Source organism: Pezoporus flaviventris, unplaced genomic scaffold (genome assembly GCF_033815535.1).
Source record: "Pezoporus flaviventris isolate CSIRO_AGI_PZ_B2104156 unplaced genomic scaffold, CSIRO_AGI_Pfla_v1 ptg000055l, whole genome shotgun sequence".
In the NCBI taxonomy this organism is placed as follows: Eukaryota; Metazoa; Chordata; class Aves; order Psittaciformes; family Psittacidae; genus Pezoporus; species Pezoporus flaviventris.
In genome coordinates, this window is record NW_026892603.1 from 68,691 (window position 1) to 90,931 (window position 22,241).

Here is a 22,241-nt window from a genome sequence, read left to right on the forward strand (position 1 = left end):
AGCCGGAGATAAAGCTGCTGATGGACTCTTCAGCACACAGTCAGCTTTGTGACACTGCCAGCATCATTGATGTCGCAGCTCACTTTCATGCCTAAAAGTCCATTTGAATGCAACATCTGCGGAACTGCTCTCGGGTGCCCAGGAAGAGAGTGAGTAGAGTACGAACGTTTGGCATTTGCGTCTACAGTGAGAGAGCCAGGAATCAAAGCATGTGCTGCACCTCTTCAGCACACAGTCAGCTTTGCAACAGTGTCACCATCATTGCCTTCGCTCCTCTCTTTCATAGGTAAAACCTCCATTAGAATTTTATCTCTCCGGAGACTGCTGTAGGGGCCCTGTAGACAACAAATATGGGACAACGGTTTGCCCTCAGCTTCCAAAGCCGAAGAGGGAGGAGGGAAAGCTGCTGCGAGTGATCTTGAGAACACAGTCACCTCTGCAACGGTGACTCCATCATTGCTGTCACTGCTCACTTTCCTATCAGAGGTGGCAGTTGAATGCAACTTCTCCGGAGCTTGCTCTCGCCTACCCAGCACCGCAGGTAGTAGAGCACAAACATTTAGCCTCTCCCGAAGAAAAGCTGGTGTTGGGCCTCTTCAGCACACAGTCTTCTTTGCAAGGGTGAAACCGTCATTGATGTCTCTCCTCACTTTCAGGAGTAAAAGTCCTTTTGAAAGCAACATCTCCGGAGCTTGCTCTCGGCTGGCCAGCAGCTCTGGGAGTAGGGCACGAATGTTTGCCCTCAGCTTCCAAACTCCATCAGGGAGGAGGGAGAGCTGCTGCTACTGATCTTGAGAACACAGTCAGCTTGGCAACGGTGACTCCATCACTGCTGTCACAGCTCACTTTCTCGCCTAAAAGTTCATTTAAATGCAACTTCTCCGGAGCTTGCTCTCCTCTACCCAGCAGCACTGGGACTAGAGCAGGACGTTTGGCCTCTGCTTCCACAAACGCAGAGCCAGGTGGGAAAGCTGGTGCTTGGAGTCTTCAGCACACAGTCAGCTTCTTAACGCTGCCACCATCTTTGATGTCGCTACTCACTTTCATGCCTAAAAGTCCATTTGAATGCAACATCTGCGGAACTACTCTCGGGTGCCCAGGAAGAGAGTAGAGCACGAACGTTTGGCATTTGCCTCTACAGTGAGAGAGCCAGGAATCAAAGCATGTGTTGCACCTATTCAGCACACATTCAGCTTTGCAACAGTGTCACCATCACTGCATTCGCTCCTCTCTTTCATACGTAAAAGTCCATTAGACTTGTACCTCTCCGTAGCTTGTTGTAGGGGACCCGTAGCAAAACGAGAAGGGCGCGAACGTTTGCCCTCAGCTTCGAAAGCCGAACAGGGATGAGGGAAAGCTGCTGCTACTGATCTTGAGAACACAGTCAGCTCTGCAACGGTGACTCCATCACTGCTGTCACAGCTCACTTTCACGCCTAAAAGTTCATTGGAATACAACTTCTCCGGAGCTTGCTCTCGGATACCCAGCAGCACTGGGACTAGAGCAGGACGTTTGGCCTCTGCTTCCAAAGACGAAGAGCCAGCCGGAGGTAAAGCTGCTGATGGACTCTTCAGCACACAGTCAGCTTTGTAACACTGCCAGCATCATTGATGTCGCAGCTCACTTTCACGCCTAGAAGTCCATTTGAATGCAACATCTGCGGAACTGCTCTCGGGTGCCCAGGAAGAGAGTGAGTAGAGTACGAACGTTTGGCATTTGCCTCTACAGAGAGAGAGACAGGAATCAAAGCATGTGCTGCACCTCTTCAGCACAGAGTCAGCTTTGCAACAGTGTCACCACCATTGCCTTCGCTCCTCTCTTTCATACGTAAAAGTCCATTGGAATTGTACCTCTCCGGAGATTGCTGTAGGGGCCCCGTTGACAACGAATATGGGACAACGGTTTGCCCTCAGCTTCCAAAGCCGAAGAGGGAGGAGGGAAAGCTTCTGAGAGTGATCTTCAGCACACAGTCAGTTTGGCAACGGTGACTCCACTGCTGTCACAGCTCACTTTCTCGCCTAAAAGTTCATTGGAATGCAACTTCTCCGGAGCGTGCTCTCGGCTACCCAGCAGCACTGGGACTAGAGCAGGACGTTTGGCTTCTGCTTCCACAGACGCAGAGCCAGGCGGGAAAGCTGGTGCTTGGAGTCTTCAGCACACAGCTCTTTAACACTGCCACCATCTTTGATGTCGCTACTCACTTTCATGCCTAAAAGTCCATTTGAATGCAACATCTGCGGAACTGCTCTCTGGTGCCCAGGAAGAGAGTAAGTAGAGCACGAACGTTTGGCTTTTGCCTCTACAATGAGAGAGCCAGGAATCAAAGCATGTGCTGCACCTCTTCAGCACACAGTCAGCTTTGCAACAGTGTCACCATCATTGCCTTCGCGCCTCTCTTTCATAGGTAAAACCTCCATTAGAATTGTATCTCTCCGGAGATTGCTGTAGGGGCCCCGTAGACAACAAATATGGGACAACGGTTTGCCCTCAGCATCCAAAGCCGAAGAGGGAGGAGGGAAAGCTGCTGCGAGTGATCTTCAGCACACAGTCACCTTTGCAACGGTGACTCCATCATTGCTGTCACTGCTCACTTTCCTATCAGAGGTGGCACTTGAATGCAACTTATCCGGAGCTTGCTCTCGCCTACCCAGCACCGCAGGTAGTAGAGCACAAACATTTAGCCTCTCCCGAAGAAAAGCTTGTGTTGGTCCTCTTCAGCACACAGTCTTCTTTGCAAGGGTGAAACCGTCATTGATGTCTCTCCTCACTTTCAGGAGTAAAAGTCGTTTTGAAAGCAACATCTCTGGAGCTTGCTCTCGCCTGCCCAGCAGCTCTGGGAGTAGGGCACGAATGTTTGCCCTCAGCTTCCAAAGTCGATCAGGGAGGAGGGAGAGCTGCTGCTATTGATCTTGAGAAGACAGTCAGGTCTGCCACGGTGACTCCATCACTGCTGTCACAGCTCACTTTCACGCCTAAAAGTTCTTTGGAATACAACTTCTCCGGAGCTTGCTCTCCTCTACCCAGCAGCACTTGGACTAGAGCAGGACGTTTGGCCTCTGCTTCCACAGACGAAGAGTCAGGCGGGAAAGCTGGTGCTTGGAATCTTCAGCACACAGTCAGCTTTGTAACACTGCCACCATCTTTGATGTCCCTACTCACTTTCATGCCTAAAAGTCCATTTGAATGCAACATCTGCGGAACTGCTCTCGGGTGTCCAGGAAGAGAGTAAGTAGAGCACGAACGTTTGGCATTTGCCTCTACAGTGAGAGAGCCAGGAATCAAAGCATGTGCTGCACCTCTTCAGCACAGAGTCAGCTTTGGAACAGTGTCACCATCAATGCCTTCGCTCCTCTCTTTCATACGTAAAAGTCCATTGGAATTTTACCTCTCCTGAGCTTGCTCTAGGGGACCCGTAGCAAAACGAATAGGGCACGAACGTTTCCCCTCAGCTTCCAAAGCCGAAGAGGGAGGAGGGAAAGCTGCTGCGAGTGATCTTCAGGACACAGTCAGCTTTGCAACTGTAACTCCATCACTGCTGCCACAGCTCACTTTCACGCCTAAAAGTTCATTGGAATACAACTTCTCCGGAGCTTGCTCTCCTCTCCCCAGCAGCACTTGGACTAGAGCAGGACGTTTGGCCTCTGCTTCCACAGGCGAAGAGCCAGCCGGAGATAAAGCTGCTGATGGACTCTTCAGCACACAGTCAGCTTTGTGACACTGCCAGCATCATTGATGTCGCAGCTCACTTTCATGCCTAAAAGTCCATTTGAATGCAACATCTGCGGAACTGCTCTCGGGTGCCCAGGAAGAGAGTGAGTAGAGTACGAACGTTTGGCATTTGCGTCTACAGTGAGAGAGCCAGGAATCAAAGCATGTGCTGCACCTCTTCAGCACACAGTCAGCTTTGCAACAGTGTCACCATCATTGCCTTCGCTCCTCTCTTTCATAGGTAAAACCTCCATTAGAATTTTATCTCTCCGGAGACTGCTGTAGGGGCCCTGTAGACAACAAATATGGGACAACGGTTTGCCCTCAGCTTCCAAAGCCGAAGAGGGAGGAGGGAAAGCTGCTGCGAGTGATCTTGAGAACACAGTCACCTCTGCAACGGTGACTCCATCATTGCTGTCACTGCTCACTTTCCTATCAGAGGTGGCAGTTGAATGCAACTTCTCCGGAGCTTGCTCTCGCCTACCCAGCACCGCAGGTAGTAGAGCACAAACATTTAGCCTCTCCCGAAGAAAAGCTGGTGTTGGGCCTCTTCAGCACACAGTCTTCTTTGCAAGGGTGAAACCGTCATTGATGTCTCTCCTCACTTTCAGGAGTAAAAGTCGTTTTGAAAGCAACATCTCCGGAGCTTGCTCTCGGCTGGCCAGCAGCTCTGGGAGTAGGGCACGAATGTTTGCCCTCAGCTTCCAAACTCCATCAGGGAGGAGGGAGAGCTGCTGCTACTGATCTTGAGAACACAGTCAGCTTGGCAACGGTGACTCCATCACTGCTGTCACAGCTCACTTTCTCGCCTAAAAGTTCATTTAAATGCAACTTCTCCGGAGCTTGCTCTCCTCTACCCAGCAGCACTGGGACTAGAGCAGGACGTTTGGCCTCTGCTTCCACAAACGCAGAGCCAGGTGGGAAAGCTGGTGCTTGGAGTCTTCAGCACACAGTCAGCTTCTTAACGCTGCCACCATCTTTGATGTCGCTACTCACTTTCATGCCTAAAAGTCCATTTGAATGCAACATCTGCGGAACTACTCTCGGGTGCCCAGGAAGAGAGTAGAGCACGAACGTTTGGCATTTGCCTCTACAGTGAGAGAGCCAGGAATCAAAGCATGTGTTGCACCTATTCAGCACACATTCAGCTTTGCAACAGTGTCACCATCACTGCATTCGCTCCTCTCTTTCATACGTAAAAGTCCATTAGACTTGTACCTCTCCGTAGCTTGTTGTAGGGGACCCGTAGCAAAACGAGAAGGGCGCGAACGTTTGCCCTCAGCTTCGAAAGCCGAACAGGGATGAGGGAAAGCTGCTGCTACTGATCTTGAGAACACAGTCAGCTCTGCAACGGTGACTCCATCACTGCTGTCACAGCTCACTTTCACGCCTAAAAGTTCATTGGAATACAACTTCTCCGGAGCTTGCTCTCGGATACCCAGCAGCACTGGGACTAGAGCAGGACGTTTGGCCTCTGCTTCCAAAGACGAAGAGCCAGCCGGAGGTAAAGCTGCTGATGGACTCTTCAGCACACAGTCAGCTTTGTAACACTGCCAGCATCATTGATGTCGCAGCTCACTTTCACGCCTAGAAGTCCATTTGAATGCAACATCTGCGGAACTGCTCTCGGGTGCCCAGGAAGAGAGTGAGTAGAGTACGAACGTTTGGCATTTGCCTCTACAGAGAGAGAGACAGGAATCAAAGCATGTGCTGCACCTCTTCAGCACAGAGTCAGCTTTGCAACAGTGTCACCACCATTGCCTTCGCTCCTCTCTTTCATACGTAAAAGTCCATTGGAATTGTACCTCTCCGGAGATTGCTGTAGGGGCCCCGTTGACAACGAATATGGGACAACGGTTTGCCCTCAGCTTCCAAAGCCGAAGAGGGAGGAGGGAAAGCTTCTGAGAGTGATCTTCAGCACACAGTCAGTTTGGCAACGGTGACTCCACTGCTGTCACAGCTCACTTTCTCGCCTAAAAGTTCATTGGAATGCAACTTCTCCGGAGCGTGCTCTCGGCTACCCAGCAGCACTGGGACTAGAGCAGGACGTTTGGCTTCTGCTTCCACAGACGCAGAGCCAGGCGGGAAAGCTGGTGCTTGGAGTCTTCAGCACACAGCTCTTTAACACTGCCACCATCTTTGATGTCGCTACTCACTTTCATGCCTAAAAGTCCATTTGAATGCAACATCTGCGGAACTGCTCTCTGGTGCCCAGGAAGAGAGTAAGTAGAGCACGAACGTTTGGCTTTTGCCTCTACAATGAGAGAGCCAGGAATCAAAGCATGTGCTGCACCTCTTCAGCACACAGTCAGCTTTGCAACAGTGTCACCATCATTGCCTTCGCGCCTCTCTTTCATAGGTAAAACCTCCATTAGAATTGTATCTCTCCGGAGATTGCTGTAGGGGCCCCGTAGACAACAAATATGGGACAACGGTTTGCCCTCAGCATCCAAAGCCGAAGAGGGAGGAGGGAAAGCTGCTGCGAGTGATCTTCAGCACACAGTCACCTTTGCAACGGTGACTCCATCATTGCTGTCACTGCTCACTTTCCTATCAGAGGTGGCACTTGAATGCAACTTATCCGGAGCTTGCTCTCGCCTACCCAGCACCGCAGGTAGTAGAGCACAAACATTTAGCCTCTCCCGAAGAAAAGCTTGTGTTGGTCCTCTTCAGCACACAGTCTTCTTTGCAAGGGTGAAACCGTCATTGATGTCTCTCCTCACTTTCAGGAGTAAAAGTCGTTTTGAAAGCAACATCTCTGGAGCTTGCTCTCGCCTGCCCAGCAGCTCTGGGAGTAGGGCACGAATGTTTGCCCTCAGCTTCCAAAGTCGATCAGGGAGGAGGGAGAGCTGCTGCTATTGATCTTGAGAAGACAGTCAGGTCTGCCACGGTGACTCCATCACTGCTGTCACAGCTCACTTTCACGCCTAAAAGTTCTTTGGAATACAACTTCTCCGGAGCTTGCTCTCCTCTACCCAGCAGCACTTGGACTAGAGCAGGACGTTTGGCCTCTGCTTCCACAGACGAAGAGTCAGGCGGGAAAGCTGGTGCTTGGAATCTTCAGCACACAGTCAGCTTTGTAACACTGCCACCATCTTTGATGTCCCTACTCACTTTCATGCCTAAAAGTCCATTTGAATGCAACATCTGCGGAACTGCTCTCGGGTGTCCAGGAAGAGAGTAAGTAGAGCACGAACGTTTGGCATTTGCCTCTACAGTGAGAGAGCCAGGAATCAAAGCATGTGCTGCACCTCTTCAGCACAGAGTCAGCTTTGGAACAGTGTCACCATCAATGCCTTCGCTCCTCTCTTTCATACGTAAAAGTCCATTGGAATTTTACCTCTCCTGAGCTTGCTCTAGGGGACCCGTAGCAAAACGAATAGGGCACGAACGTTTCCCCTCAGCTTCCAAAGCCGAAGAGGGAGGAGGGAAAGCTGCTGCGAGTGATCTTCAGGACACAGTCAGCTTTGCAACTGTAACTCCATCACTGCTGCCACAGCTCACTTTCACGCCTAAAAGTTCATTGGAATACAACTTCTCCGGAGCTTGCTCTCCTCTCCCCAGCAGCACTTGGACTAGAGCAGGACGTTTGGCCTCTGCTTCCACAGGCGAAGAGCCAGCCGGAGATAAAGCTGCTGATGGACTCTTCAGCACACAGTCAGCTTTGTGACACTGCCAGCATCATTGATGTCGCAGCTCACTTTCATGCCTAAAAGTCCATTTGAATGCAACATCTGCTGAACTGCTCTCGGGTGCCCAGGAAGAGAGTGAGTAGAGTACGAACGTTTGGCATTTGCGTCTACAGTGAGAGAGCCAGGAATCAAAGCATGTGCTGCACCTCTTCAGCACACAGTCAGCTTTGCAACAGTGTCACCATCATTGCCTTCGCTCCTCTCTTTCATAGGTAAAACCTCCATTAGAATTTTATCTCTCCGGAGACTGCTGTAGGGGCCCTGTAGACAACAAATATGGGACAACGGTTTGCCCTCAGCTTCCAAAGCCGAAGAGGGAGGAGGGAAAGCTGCTGCGAGTGATCTTGAGAACACAGTCAGCTCTGCAACGGTGACTCCATCATTGCTGTCACTGCTCACTTTCCTATCAGAGGTGGCAGTTGAATGCAACTTCTCCGGAGCTTGCTCTCGCCTACCCAGCACCGCAGGTAGTAGAGCACAAACATTTAGCCTCTCCCGAAGAAAAGCTGGTGTTGGGCCTCTTCAGCACACAGTCTTCTTTGCAAGGGTGAAACCGTCATTGATGTCGGTCCTCACTTTCAGGAGTAAAAGTCCTTTTGAAAGCAACATCTCCGGAGCTTGCTCTCGGCTGGCCAGCAGCTCTGGGAGTAGGGCACGAATGTTTGCCCTCAGCTTCCAAACTCCATCAGGGAGGAGGGAGAGCTGCTGCTACTGATCTTGAGAACACAGTCAGCTTGGCAACGGTGACTCCATCACTGCTGTCACAGCTCACTTTCTCGCCTAAAAGTTCATTTAAATACAACTTCTCCGGAGCTTGCTCTCCTCTACCCAGCAGCACTGGGACTAGAGCAGGACGTTTGGCCTCTGCTTCCACAAACGCAGAGCCAGGTGGGAAAGCTGGTGCTTGGAGTCTTCAGCACACAGTCAGCTTCTTAACGCTGCCACCATCTTTGATGTCGCTACTCACTTTCATGCCTAAAAGTCCATTTGAATGCAACATCTGCGGAACTACTCTCGGGTGCCCAGGAAGAGAGTAGAGCACGAACGTTTGGCATTTGCCTCTACAGTGAGAGAGCCAGGAATCAAAGCATGTGTTGCACCTATTCAGCACACATTCAGCTTTGCAACAGTGTCACCATCACTGCATTCGCTCCTCTCTTTCATACGTAAAAGTCCATTAGACTTGTACCTCTCCGTAGCTTGTTGTAGGGGACCCGTAGCAAAACGAGAAGGGCGCGAACGTTTGCCCTCAGCTTCGAAAGCCGAACAGGGATGAGGGAAAGCTGCTGCTACTGATCTTGAGAACACAGTCAGCTCTGCAACGGTGACTCCATCACTGCTGTCACAGCTCACTTTCACGCCTAAAAGTTCATTGGAATACAACTTCTCCGGAGCTTGCTCTCGGATACCCAGCAGCACTGGGACTAGAGCAGGACGTTTGGCCTCTGCTTCCAAAGACGAAGAGCCAGCCGGAGGTAAAGCTGCTGATGGACTCTTCAGCACACAGTCAGCTTTGTAACACTGCCAGCATCATTGATGTCGCAGCTCACTTTCACGCCTAGAAGTCCATTTGAATGCAACATCTGCGGAACTGCTCTCGGGTGCCCAGGAAGAGAGTGAGTAGAGTACGAACGTTTGGCATTTGCCTCTACAGAGAGAGAGACAGGAATCAAAGCATGTGCTGCACCTCTTCAGCACAGAGTCAGCTTTGCAACAGTGTCACCACCATTGCCTTCGCTCCTCTCTTTCATACGTAAAAGTCCATTGGAATTGTACCTCTCCGGAGATTGCTGTAGGGGCCCCGTTGACAACGAATATGGGACAACGGTTTGCCCTCAGCTTCCAAAGCCGAAGAGGGAGGAGGGAAAGCTTCTGAGAGTGATCTTCAGCACACAGTCAGTTTGGCAACGGTGACTCCACTGCTGTCACAGCTCACTTTCTCGCCTAAAAGTTCATTGGAATGCAACTTCTCCGGAGCGTGCTCTCGGCTACCCAGCAGCACTGGGACTAGAGCAGGACGTTTGGCTTCTGCTTCCACAGACGCAGAGCCAGGCGGGAAAGCTGGTGCTTGGAGTCTTCAGCACACAGCTCTTTAACACTGCCACCATCTTTGATGTCGCTACTCACTTTCATGCCTAAAAGTCCATTTGAATGCAACATCTGCGGAACTGCTCTCTGGTGCCCAGGAAGAGAGTAAGTAGAGCACGAACGTTTGGCTTTTGCCTCTACAATGAGAGAGCCAGGAATCAAAGCATGTGCTGCACCTCTTCAGCACACAGTCAGCTTTGCAACAGTGTCACCATCATTGCCTTCGCGCCTCTCTTTCATAGGTAAAACCTCCATTAGAATTGTATCTCTCCGGAGATTGCTGTAGGGGCCCCGTAGACAACAAATATGGGACAACGGTTTGCCCTCAGCATCCAAAGCCGAAGAGGGAGGAGGGAAAGCTGCTGCGAGTGATCTTCAGCACACAGTCACCTTTGCAACGGTGACTCCATCATTGCTGTCACTGCTCACTTTCCTATCAGAGGTGGCACTTGAATGCAACTTATCCGGAGCTTGCTCTCGCCTACCCAGCACCGCAGGTAGTAGAGCACAAACATTTAGCCTCTCCCGAAGAAAAGCTTGTGTTGGTCCTCTTCAGCACACAGTCTTCTTTGCAAGGGTGAAACCGTCATTGATGTCTCTCCTCACTTTCAGGAGTAAAAGTCGTTTTGAAAGCAACATCTCTGGAGCTTGCTCTCGCCTGCCCAGCAGCTCTGGGAGTAGGGCACGAATGTTTGCCCTCAGCTTCCAAAGTCGATCAGGGAGGAGGGAGAGCTGCTGCTATTGATCTTGAGAAGACAGTCAGGTCTGCCACGGTGACTCCATCACTGCTGTCACAGCTCACTTTCACGCCTAAAAGTTCTTTGGAATACAACTTCTCCGGAGCTTGCTCTCCTCTACCCAGCAGCACTTGGACTAGAGCAGGACGTTTGGCCTCTGCTTCCACAGACGAAGAGTCAGGCGGGAAAGCTGGTGCTTGGAATCTTCAGCACACAGTCAGCTTTGTAACACTGCCACCATCTTTGATGTCCCTACTCACTTTCATGCCTAAAAGTCCATTTGAATGCAACATCTGCGGAACTGCTCTCGGGTGTCCAGGAAGAGAGTAAGTAGAGCACGAACGTTTGGCATTTGCCTCTACAGTGAAAAAACCAGGAATCAAAGCATGTGCTGCACCTCTTCAGCACAGAGTCAGCTTTGGAACAGTGTCACCATCAATGCCTTCGCTCCTCTCTTTCATACGTAAAAGTCCATTGGAATTTTACCTCTCCTGAGCTTGCTCTAGGGGACCCGTAGCAAAACGAATAGGGCACGAACGTTTCCCCTCAGCTTCCAAAGCCGAAGAGGGAGGAGGGAAAGCTGCTGCGAGTGATCTTCAGGACACAGTCAGCTTTGCAACTGTAACTCCATCACTGCTGCCACAGCTCACTTTCACGCCTAAAAGTTCATTGGAATACAACTTCTCCGGAGCTTGCTCTCCTCTCCCCAGCAGCACTTGGACTAGAGCAGGACGTTTGGCCTCTGCTTCCACAGGCGAAGAGCCAGCCGGAGATAAAGCTGCTGATGGACTCTTCAGCACACAGTCAGCTTTGTGACACTGCCAGCATCATTGATGTCGCAGCTCACTTTCATGCCTAAAAGTCCATTTGAATGCAACATCTGCGGAACTGCTCTCGGGTGCCCAGGAAGAGAGTGAGTAGAGTACGAACGTTTGGCATTTGCGTCTACAGTGAGAGAGCCAGGAATCAAAGCATGTGCTGCACCTCTTCAGCACACAGTCAGCTTTGCAACAGTGTCACCATCATTGCCTTCGCTCCTCTCTTTCATAGGTAAAACCTCCATTAGAATTTTATCTCTCCGGAGACTGCTGTAGGGGCCCTGTAGACAACAAATATGGGACAACGGTTTGCCCTCAGCTTCCAAAGCCGAAGAGGGAGGAGGGAAAGCTGCTGCGAGTGATCTTGAGAACACAGTCACCTCTGCAACGGTGACTCCATCATTGCTGTCACTGCTCACTTTCCTATCAGAGGTGGCAGTTGAATGCAACTTCTCCGGAGCTTGCTCTCGCCTACCCAGCACCGCAGGTAGTAGAGCACAAACATTTAGCCTCTCCCGAAGAAAAGCTGGTGTTGGGCCTCTTCAGCACACAGTCTTCTTTGCAAGGGTGAAACCGTCATTGATGTCTCTCCTCACTTTCAGGAGTAAAAGTCGTTTTGAAAGCAACATCTCCGGAGCTTGCTCTCGGCTGGCCAGCAGCTCTGGGAGTAGGGCACGAATGTTTGCCCTCAGCTTCCAAACTCCATCAGGGAGGAGGGAGAGCTGCTGCTACTGATCTTGAGAACACAGTCAGCTTGGCAACGGTGACTCCATCACTGCTGTCACAGCTCACTTTCTCGCCTAAAAGTTCATTTAAATGCAACTTCTCCGGAGCTTGCTCTCCTCTACCCAGCAGCACTGGGACTAGAGCAGGACGTTTGGCCTCTGCTTCCACAAACGCAGAGCCAGGTGGGAAAGCTGGTGCTTGGAGTCTTCAGCACACAGTCAGCTTCTTAACGCTGCCACCATCTTTGATGTCGCTACTCACTTTCATGCCTAAAAGTCCATTTGAATGCAACATCTGCGGAACTACTCTCGGGTGCCCAGGAAGAGAGTAGAGCACGAACGTTTGGCATTTGCCTCTACAGTGAGAGAGCCAGGAATCAAAGCATGTGTTGCACCTATTCAGCACACATTCAGCTTTGCAACAGTGTCACCATCACTGCATTCGCTCCTCTCTTTCATACGTAAAAGTCCATTAGACTTGTACCTCTCCGTAGCTTGTTGTAGGGGACCCGTAGCAAAACGAGAAGGGCGCGAACGTTTGCCCTCAGCTTCGAAAGCCGAACAGGGATGAGGGAAAGCTGCTGCTACTGATCTTGAGAACACAGTCAGCTCTGCAACGGTGACTCCATCACTGCTGTCACAGCTCACTTTCACGCCTAAAAGTTCATTGGAATACAACTTCTCCGGAGCTTGCTCTCGGATACCCAGCAGCACTGGGACTAGAGCAGGACGTTTGGCCTCTGCTTCCAAAGACGAAGAGCCAGCCGGAGGTAAAGCTGCTGATGGACTCTTCAGCACACAGTCAGCTTTGTAACACTGCCAGCATCATTGATGTCGCAGCTCACTTTCACGCCTAGAAGTCCATTTGAATGCAACATCTGCGGAACTGCTCTCGGGTGCCCAGGAAGAGAGTGAGTAGAGTACGAACGTTTGGCATTTGCCTCTACAGAGAGAGAGACAGGAATCAAAGCATGTGCTGCACCTCTTCAGCACAGAGTCAGCTTTGCAACAGTGTCACCACCATTGCCTTCGCTCCTCTCTTTCATACGTAAAAGTCCATTGGAATTGTACCTCTCCGGAGATTGCTGTAGGGGCCCCGTTGACAACGAATATGGGACAACGGTTTGCCCTCAGCTTCCAAAGCCGAAGAGGGAGGAGGGAAAGCTTCTGAGAGTGATCTTCAGCACACAGTCAGTTTGGCAACGGTGACTCCACTGCTGTCACAGCTCACTTTCTCGCCTAAAAGTTCATTGGAATGCAACTTCTCCGGAGCGTGCTCTCGGCTACCCAGCAGCACTGGGACTAGAGCAGGACGTTTGGCTTCTGCTTCCACAGACGCAGAGCCAGGCGGGAAAGCTGGTGCTTGGAGTCTTCAGCACACAGCTCTTTAACACTGCCACCATCTTTGATGTCGCTACTCACTTTCATGCCTAAAAGTCCATTTGAATGCAACATCTGCGGAACTGCTCTCTGGTGCCCAGGAAGAGAGTAAGTAGAGCACGAACGTTTGGCTTTTGCCTCTACAATGAGAGAGCCAGGAATCAAAGCATGTGCTGCACCTCTTCAGCACACAGTCAGCTTTGCAACAGTGTCACCATCATTGCCTTCGCGCCTCTCTTTCATAGGTAAAACCTCCATTAGAATTGTATCTCTCCGGAGATTGCTGTAGGGGCCCCGTAGACAACAAATATGGGACAACGGTTTGCCCTCAGCATCCAAAGCCGAAGAGGGAGGAGGGAAAGCTGCTGCGAGTGATCTTCAGCACACAGTCACCTTTGCAACGGTGACTCCATCATTGCTGTCACTGCTCACTTTCCTATCAGAGGTGGCACTTGAATGCAACTTATCCGGAGCTTGCTCTCGCCTACCCAGCACCGCAGGTAGTAGAGCACAAACATTTAGCCTCTCCCGAAGAAAAGCTTGTGTTGGTCCTCTTCAGCACACAGTCTTCTTTGCAAGGGTGAAACCGTCATTGATGTCTCTCCTCACTTTCAGGAGTAAAAGTCGTTTTGAAAGCAACATCTCTGGAGCTTGCTCTCGCCTGCCCAGCAGCTCTGGGAGTAGGGCACGAATGTTTGCCCTCAGCTTCCAAAGTCGATCAGGGAGGAGGGAGAGCTGCTGCTATTGATCTTGAGAAGACAGTCAGGTCTGCCACGGTGACTCCATCACTGCTGTCACAGCTCACTTTCACGCCTAAAAGTTCTTTGGAATACAACTTCTCCGGAGCTTGCTCTCCTCTACCCAGCAGCACTTGGACTAGAGCAGGACGTTTGGCCTCTGCTTCCACAGACGAAGAGTCAGGCGGGAAAGCTGGTGCTTGGAATCTTCAGCACACAGTCAGCTTTGTAACACTGCCACCATCTTTGATGTCCCTACTCACTTTCATGCCTAAAAGTCCATTTGAATGCAACATCTGCGGAACTGCTCTCGGGTGTCCAGGAAGAGAGTAAGTAGAGCACGAACGTTTGGCATTTGCCTCTACAGTGAAAAAACCAGGAATCAAAGCATGTGCTGCACCTCTTCAGCACAGAGTCAGCTTTGGAACAGTGTCACCATCAATGCCTTCGCTCCTCTCTTTCATACGTAAAAGTCCATTGGAATTTTACCTCTCCTGAGCTTGCTCTAGGGGACCCGTAGCAAAACGAATAGGGCACGAACGTTTCCCCTCAGCTTCCAAAGCCGAAGAGGGAGGAGGGAAAGCTGCTGCGAGTGATCTTCAGGACACAGTCAGCTTTGCAACTGTAACTCCATCACTGCTGCCACAGCTCACTTTCACGCCTAAAAGTTCATTGGAATACAACTTCTCCGGAGCTTGCTCTCCTCTCCCCAGCAGCACTTGGACTAGAGCAGGACGTTTGGCCTCTGCTTCCACAGGCGAAGAGCCAGCCGGAGATAAAGCTGCTGATGGACTCTTCAGCACACAGTCAGCTTTGTGACACTGCCAGCATCATTGATGTCGCAGCTCACTTTCATGCCTAAAAGTCCATTTGAATGCAACATCTGCTGAACTGCTCTCGGGTGCCCAGGAAGAGAGTGAGTAGAGTACGAACGTTTGGCATTTGCGTCTACAGTGAGAGAGCCAGGAATCAAAGCATGTGCTGCACCTCTTCAGCACACAGTCAGCTTTGCAACAGTGTCACCATCATTGCCTTCGCTCCTCTCTTTCATAGGTAAAACCTCCATTAGAATTTTATCTCTCCGGAGACTGCTGTAGGGGCCCTGTAGACAACAAATATGGGACAACGGTTTGCCCTCAGCTTCCAAAGCCGAAGAGGGAGGAGGGAAAGCTGCTGCGAGTGATCTTGAGAACACAGTCAGCTCTGCAACGGTGACTCCATCATTGCTGTCACTGCTCACTTTCCTATCAGAGGTGGCAGTTGAATGCAACTTCTCCGGAGCTTGCTCTCGCCTACCCAGCACCGCAGGTAGTAGAGCACAAACATTTAGCCTCTCCCGAAGAAAAGCTGGTGTTGGGCCTCTTCAGCACACAGTCTTCTTTGCAAGGGTGAAACCGTCATTGATGTCGGTCCTCACTTTCAGGAGTAAAAGTCCTTTTGAAAGCAACATCTCCGGAGCTTGCTCTCGGCTGGCCAGCAGCTCTGGGAGTAGGGCACGAATGTTTGCCCTCAGCTTCCAAACTCCATCAGGGAGGAGGGAGAGCTGCTGCTACTGATCTTGAGAACACAGTCAGCTTGGCAACGGTGACTCCATCACTGCTGTCACAGCTCACTTTCTCGCCTAAAAGTTCATTTAAATACAACTTCTCCGGAGCTTGCTCTCCTCTACCCAGCAGCACTGGGACTAGAGCAGGACGTTTGGCCTCTGCTTCCACAAACGCAGAGCCAGGTGGGAAAGCTGGTGCTTGGAGTCTTCAGCACACAGTCAGCTTCTTAACGCTGCCACCATCTTTGATGTCGCTACTCACTTTCATGCCTAAAAGTCCATTTGAATGCAACATCTGCGGAACTACTCTCGGGTGCCCAGGAAGAGAGTAGAGCACGAACGTTTGGCATTTGCCTCTACAGTGAGAGAGCCAGGAATCAAAGCATGTGTTGCACCTATTCAGCACACATTCAGCTTTGCAACAGTGTCACCATCACTGCATTCGCTCCTCTCTTTCATACGTAAAAGTCCATTAGACTTGTACCTCTCCGTAGCTTGTTGTAGGGGACCCGTAGCAAAACGAGAAGGGCGCGAACGTTTGCCCTCAGCTTCGAAAGCCGAACAGGGATGAGGGAAAGCTGCTGCTACTGATCTTGAGAACACAGTCAGCTCTGCAACGGTGACTCCATCACTGCTGTCACAGCTCACTTTCACGCCTAAAAGTTCATTGGAATACAACTTCTCCGGAGCTTGCTCTCGGATACCCAGCAGCACTGGGACTAGAGCAGGACGTTTGGCCTCTGCTTCCAAAGACGAAGAGCCAGCCGGAGGTAAAGCTGCTGATGGACTCTTCAGCACACAGTCAGCTTTGTAACACTGCCAGCATCATTGATGTCGCAGCTCACTTTCACGCCTAGAAGTCCATTTGAATGCAACATCTGCGGAACTGCTCTCGGGTGCCCAGGAAGAGAGTGAGTAGAGTACGAACGTTTGGCATTTGCCTCTACAGAGAGAGAGACAGGAATCAAAGCATGTGCTGCACCTCTTCAGCACAGAGTCAGCTTTGCAACAGTGTCACCACCATTGCCTTCGCTCCTCTCTTTCATACGTAAAAGTCCATTGGAATTGTACCTCTCCGGAGATTGCTGTAGGGGCCCCGTTGACAACGAATATGGGACAACGGTTTGCCCTCAGCTTCCAAAGCCGAAGAGGGAGGAGGGAAAGCTTCTGAGAGTGATCTTCAGCACACAGTCAGTTTGGCAACGGTGACTCCACTGCTGTCACAGCTCACTTTCTCGCCTAAAAGTTCATTGGAATGCAACTTCTCCGGAGCGTGCTCTCGGCTACCCAGCAGCACTGGGACTAGAGCAGGACGTTTGGCTTCTGCTTCCACAGACGCAGAGCCAGGCGGGAAAGCTGGTGCTTGGAGTCTTCAGCACACAGCTCTTTAACACTGCCACCATCTTTGATGTCGCTACTCACTTTCATGCCTAAAAGTCCATTTGAATGCAACATCTGCGGAACTGCTCTCTGGTGCCCAGGAAGAGAGTAAGTAGAGCACGAACGTTTGGCTTTTGCCTCTACAATGAGAGAGCCAGGAATCAAAGCATGTGCTGCACCTCTTCAGCACACAGTCAGCTTTGCAACAGTGTCACCATCATTGCCTTCGCGCCTCTCTTTCATAGGTAAAACCTCCATTAGAATTGTATCTCTCCGGAGATTGCTGTAGGGGCCCCGTAGACAACAAATATGGGACAACGGTTTGCCCTCAGCATCCAAAGCCGAAGAGGGAGGAGGGAAAGCTGCTGCGAGTGATCTTCAGCACACAGTCACCTTTGCAACGGTGACTCCATCATTGCTGTCACTGCTCACTTTCCTATCAGAGGTGGCACTTGAATGCAACTTATCCGGAGCTTGCTCTCGCCTACCCAGCACCGCAGGTAGTAGAGCACAAACATTTAGCCTCTCCCGAAGAAAAGCTTGTGTTGGTCCTCTTCAGCACACAGTCTTCTTTGCAAGGGTGAAACCGTCATTGATGTCTCTCCTCACTTTCAGGAGTAAAAGTCGTTTTGAAAGCAACATCTCTGGAGCTTGCTCTCGCCTGCCCAGCAGCTCTGGGAGTAGGGCACGAATGTTTGCCCTCAGCTTCCAAAGTCGATCAGGGAGGAGGGAGAGCTGCTGCTATTGATCTTGAGAAGACAGTCAGGTCTGCCACGGTGACTCCATCACTGCTGTCACAGCTCACTTTCACGCCTAAAAGTTCTTTGGAATACAACTTCTCCGGAGCTTGCTCTCGGATACCCAGCAGCACTTGGACTAGAGCAGGACGTTTGGCCTCTGCTTCCACAGACGAAGAGTCAGGCGGGAAAGCTGGTGCTTGGAATCTTCAGCACACAGTCAGCTTTGTAACACTGCCACCATCTTTGATGTCCCTACTCACTTTCATGCCTAAAAGTCCATTTGAATGCAACATCTGCGGAACTGCTCTCGGGTGTCCAGGAAGAGAGTAAGTAGAGCACGAACGTTTGGCATTTGCCTCTACAGTGAAAAAACCAGGAATCAAAGCATGTGCTGCACCTCTTCAGCACAGAGTCAGCTTTGGAACAGTGTCACCATCAATGCCTTCGCTCCTCTCTTTCATACGTAAAAGTCCATTGGAATTTTACCTCTCCTGAGCTTGCTCTAGGGGACCCGTAGCAAAACGAATAGGGCACGAACGTTTCCCCTCAGCTTCCAAAGCCGAAGAGGGAGGAGGGAAAGCTGCTGCGAGTGATCTTCAGGACACAGTCAGCTTTGCAACTGTAACTCCATCACTGCTGCCACAGCTCACTTTCACGCCTAAAAGTTCATTGGAATACAACTTCTCCGGAGCTTGCTCTCCTCTCCCCAGCAGCACTTGGACTAGAGCAGGACGTTTGGCCTCTGCTTCCACAGGCGAAGAGCCAGCCGGAGATAAAGCTGCTGATGGACTCTTCAGCACACAGTCAGCTTTGTGACACTGCCAGCATCATTGATGTCGCAGCTCACTTTCATGCCTAAAAGTCCATTTGAATGCAACATCTGCGGAACTGCTCTCGGGTGCCCAGGAAGAGAGTGAGTAGAGTACGAACGTTTGGCATTTGCGTCTACAGTGAGAGAGCCAGGAATCAAAGCATGTGCTGCACCTCTTCAGCACACAGTCAGCTTTGCAACAGTGTCACCATCATTGCCTTCGCTCCTCTCTTTCATAGGTAAAACCTCCATTAGAATTTTATCTCTCCGGAGACTGCTGTAGGGGCCCTGTAGACAACAAATATGGGACAACGGTTTGCCCTCAGCTTCCAAAGCCGAAGAGGGAGGAGGGAAAGCTGCTGCGAGTGATCTTGAGAACACAGTCACCTCTGCAACGGTGACTCCATCATTGCTGTCACTGCTCACTTTCCTATCAGAGGTGGCAGTTGAATGCAACTTCTCCGGAGCTTGCTCTCGCCTACCCAGCACCGCAGGTAGTAGAGCACAAACATTTAGCCTCTCCCGAAGAAAAGCTGGTGTTGGGCCTCTTCAGCACACAGTCTTCTTTGCAAGGGTGAAACCGTCATTGATGTCTCTCCTCACTTTCAGGAGTAAAAGTCCTTTTGAAAGCAACATCTCCGGAGCTTGCTCTCGGCTGGCCAGCAGCTCTGGGAGTAGGGCACGAATGTTTGCCCTCAGCTTCCAAACTCCATCAGGGAGGAGGGAGAGCTGCTGCTACTGATCTTGAGAACACAGTCAGCTTGGCAACGGTGACTCCATCACTGCTGTCACAGCTCACTTTCTCGCCTAAAAGTTCATTTAAATGCAACTTCTCCGGAGCTTGCTCTCCTCTACCCAGCAGCACTGGGACTAGAGCAGGACGTTTGGCCTCTGCTTCCACAAACGCAGAGCCAGGTGGGAAAGCTGGTGCTTGGAGTCTTCAGCACACAGTCAGCTTCTTAACGCTGCCACCATCTTTGATGTCGCTACTCACTTTCATGCCTAAAAGTCCATTTGAATGCAACATCTGCGGAACTACTCTCGGGTGCCCAGGAAGAGAGTAGAGCACGAACGTTTGGCATTTGCCTCTACAGTGAGAGAGCCAGGAATCAAAGCATGTGTTGCACCTATTCAGCACACATTCAGCTTTGCAACAGTGTCACCATCACTGCATTCGCTCCTCTCTTTCATACGTAAAAGTCCATTAGACTTGTACCTCTCCGTAGCTTGTTGTAGGGGACCCGTAGCAAAACGAGAAGGGCGCGAACGTTTGCCCTCAGCTTCGAAAGCCGAACAGGGATGAGGGAAAGCTGCTGCTACTGATCTTGAGAACACAGTCAGCTCTGCAACGGTGACTCCATCACTGCTGTCACAGCTCACTTTCACGCCTAAAAGTTCATTGGAATACAACTTCTCCGGAGCTTGCTCTCGGATACCCAGCAGCACTGGGACTAGAGCAGGACGTTTGGCCTCTGCTTCCAAAGACGAAGAGCCAGCCGGAGGTAAAGCTGCTGATGGACTCTTCAGCACACAGTCAGCTTTGTAACACTGCCAGCATCATTGATGTCGCAGCTCACTTTCACGCCTAGAAGTCCATTTGAATGCAACATCTGCGGAACTGCTCTCGGGTGCCCAGGAAGAGAGTGAGTAGAGTACGAACGTTTGGCATTTGCCTCTACAGAGAGAGAGACAGGAATCAAAGCATGTGCTGCACCTCTTCAGCACAGAGTCAGCTTTGCAACAGTGTCACCACCATTGCCTTCGCTCCTCTCTTTCATACGTAAAAGTCCATTGGAATTGTACCTCTCCGGAGATTGCTGTAGGGGCCCCGTTGACAACGAATATGGGACAACGGTTTGCCCTCAGCTTCCAAAGCCGAAGAGGGAGGAGGGAAAGCTTCTGAGAGTGATCTTCAGCACACAGTCAGTTTGGCAACGGTGACTCCACTGCTGTCACAGCTCACTTTCTCGCCTAAAAGTTCATTGGAATGCAACTTCTCCGGAGCGTGCTCTCGGCTACCCAGCAGCACTGGGACTAGAGCAGGACGTTTGGCTTCTGCTTCCACAGACGCAGAGCCAGGCGGGAAAGCTGGTGCTTGGAGTCTTCAGCACACAGCTCTTTAACACTGCCACCATCTTTGATGTCGCTACTCACTTTCATGCCTAAAAGTCCATTTGAATGCAACATCTGCGGAACTGCTCTCTGGTGCCCAGGAAGAGAGTAAGTAGAGCACGAACGTTTGGCTTTTGCCTCTACAATGAGAGAGCCAGGAATCAAAGCATGTGCTGCACCTCTTCAGCACACAGTCAGCTTTGCAACAGTGTCACCATCATTGCCTTCGCGCCTCTCTTTCATAGGTAAAACCTCCATTAGAATTGTATCTCTCCGGAGATTGCTGTAGGGGCCCCGTAGACAACAAATATGGGACAACGGTTTGCCCTCAGCATCCAAAGCCGAAGAGGGAGGAGGGAAAGCTGCTGCGAGTGATCTTCAGCACACAGTCACCTTTGCAACGGTGACTCCATCATTGCTGTCACTGCTCACTTTCCTATCAGAGGTGGCACTTGAATGCAACTTATCCGGAGCTTGCTCTCGCCTACCCAGCACCGCAGGTAGTAGAGCACAAACATTTAGCCTCTCCCGAAGAAAAGCTTGTGTTGGTCCTCTTCAGCACACAGTCTTCTTTGCAAGGGTGAAACCGTCATTGATGTCTCTCCTCACTTTCAGGAGTAAAAGTCGTTTTGAAAGCAACATCTCTGGAGCTTGCTCTCGCCTGCCCAGCAGCTCTGGGAGTAGGGCACGAATGTTTGCCCTCAGCTTCCAAAGTCGATCAGGGAGGAGGGAGAGCTGCTGCTATTGATCTTGAGAAGACAGTCAGGTCTGCCACGGTGACTCCATCACTGCTGTCACAGCTCACTTTCACGCCTAAAAGTTCTTTGGAATACAACTTCTCCGGAGCTTGCTCTCCTCTACCCAGCAGCACTTGGACTAGAGCAGGACGTTTGGCCTCTGCTTCCACAGACGAAGAGTCAGGCGGGAAAGCTGGTGCTTGGAATCTTCAGCACACAGTCAGCTTTGTAACACTGCCACCATCTTTGATGTCCCTACTCACTTTCATGCCTAAAAGTCCATTTGAATGCAACATCTGCGGAACTGCTCTCGGGTGTCCAGGAAGAGAGTAAGTAGAGCACGAACGTTTGGCATTTGCCTCTACAGTGAGAGAGCCAGGAATCAAAGCATGTGCTGCACCTCTTCAGCACAGAGTCAGCTTTGGAACAGTGTCACCATCAATGCCTTCGCTCCTCTCTTTCATACGTAAAAGTCCATTGGAATTTTACCTCTCCTGAGCTTGCTCTAGGGGACCCGTAGCAAAACGAATAGGGCACGAACGTTTCCCCTCAGCTTCCAAAGCCGAAGAGGGAGGAGGGAAAGCTGCTGCGAGTGATCTTCAGGACACAGTCAGCTTTGCAACTGTAACTCCATCACTGCTGCCACAGCTCACTTTCACGCCTAAAAGTTCATTGGAATACAACTTCTCCGGAGCTTGCTCTCCTCTCCCCAGCAGCACTTGGACTAGAGCAGGACGTTTGGCCTCTGCTTCCACAGGCGAAGAGCCAGCCGGAGATAAAGCTGCTGATGGACTCTTCAGCACACAGTCAGCTTTGTGACACTGCCAGCATCATTGATGTCGCAGCTCACTTTCATGCCTAAAAGTCCATTTGAATGCAACATCTGCGGAACTGCTCTCGGGTGCCCAGGAAGAGAGTGAGTAGAGTACGAACGTTTGGCATTTGCGTCTACAGTGAGAGAGCCAGGAATCAAAGCATGTGCTGCACCTCTTCAGCACACAGTCAGCTTTGCAACAGTGTCACCATCATT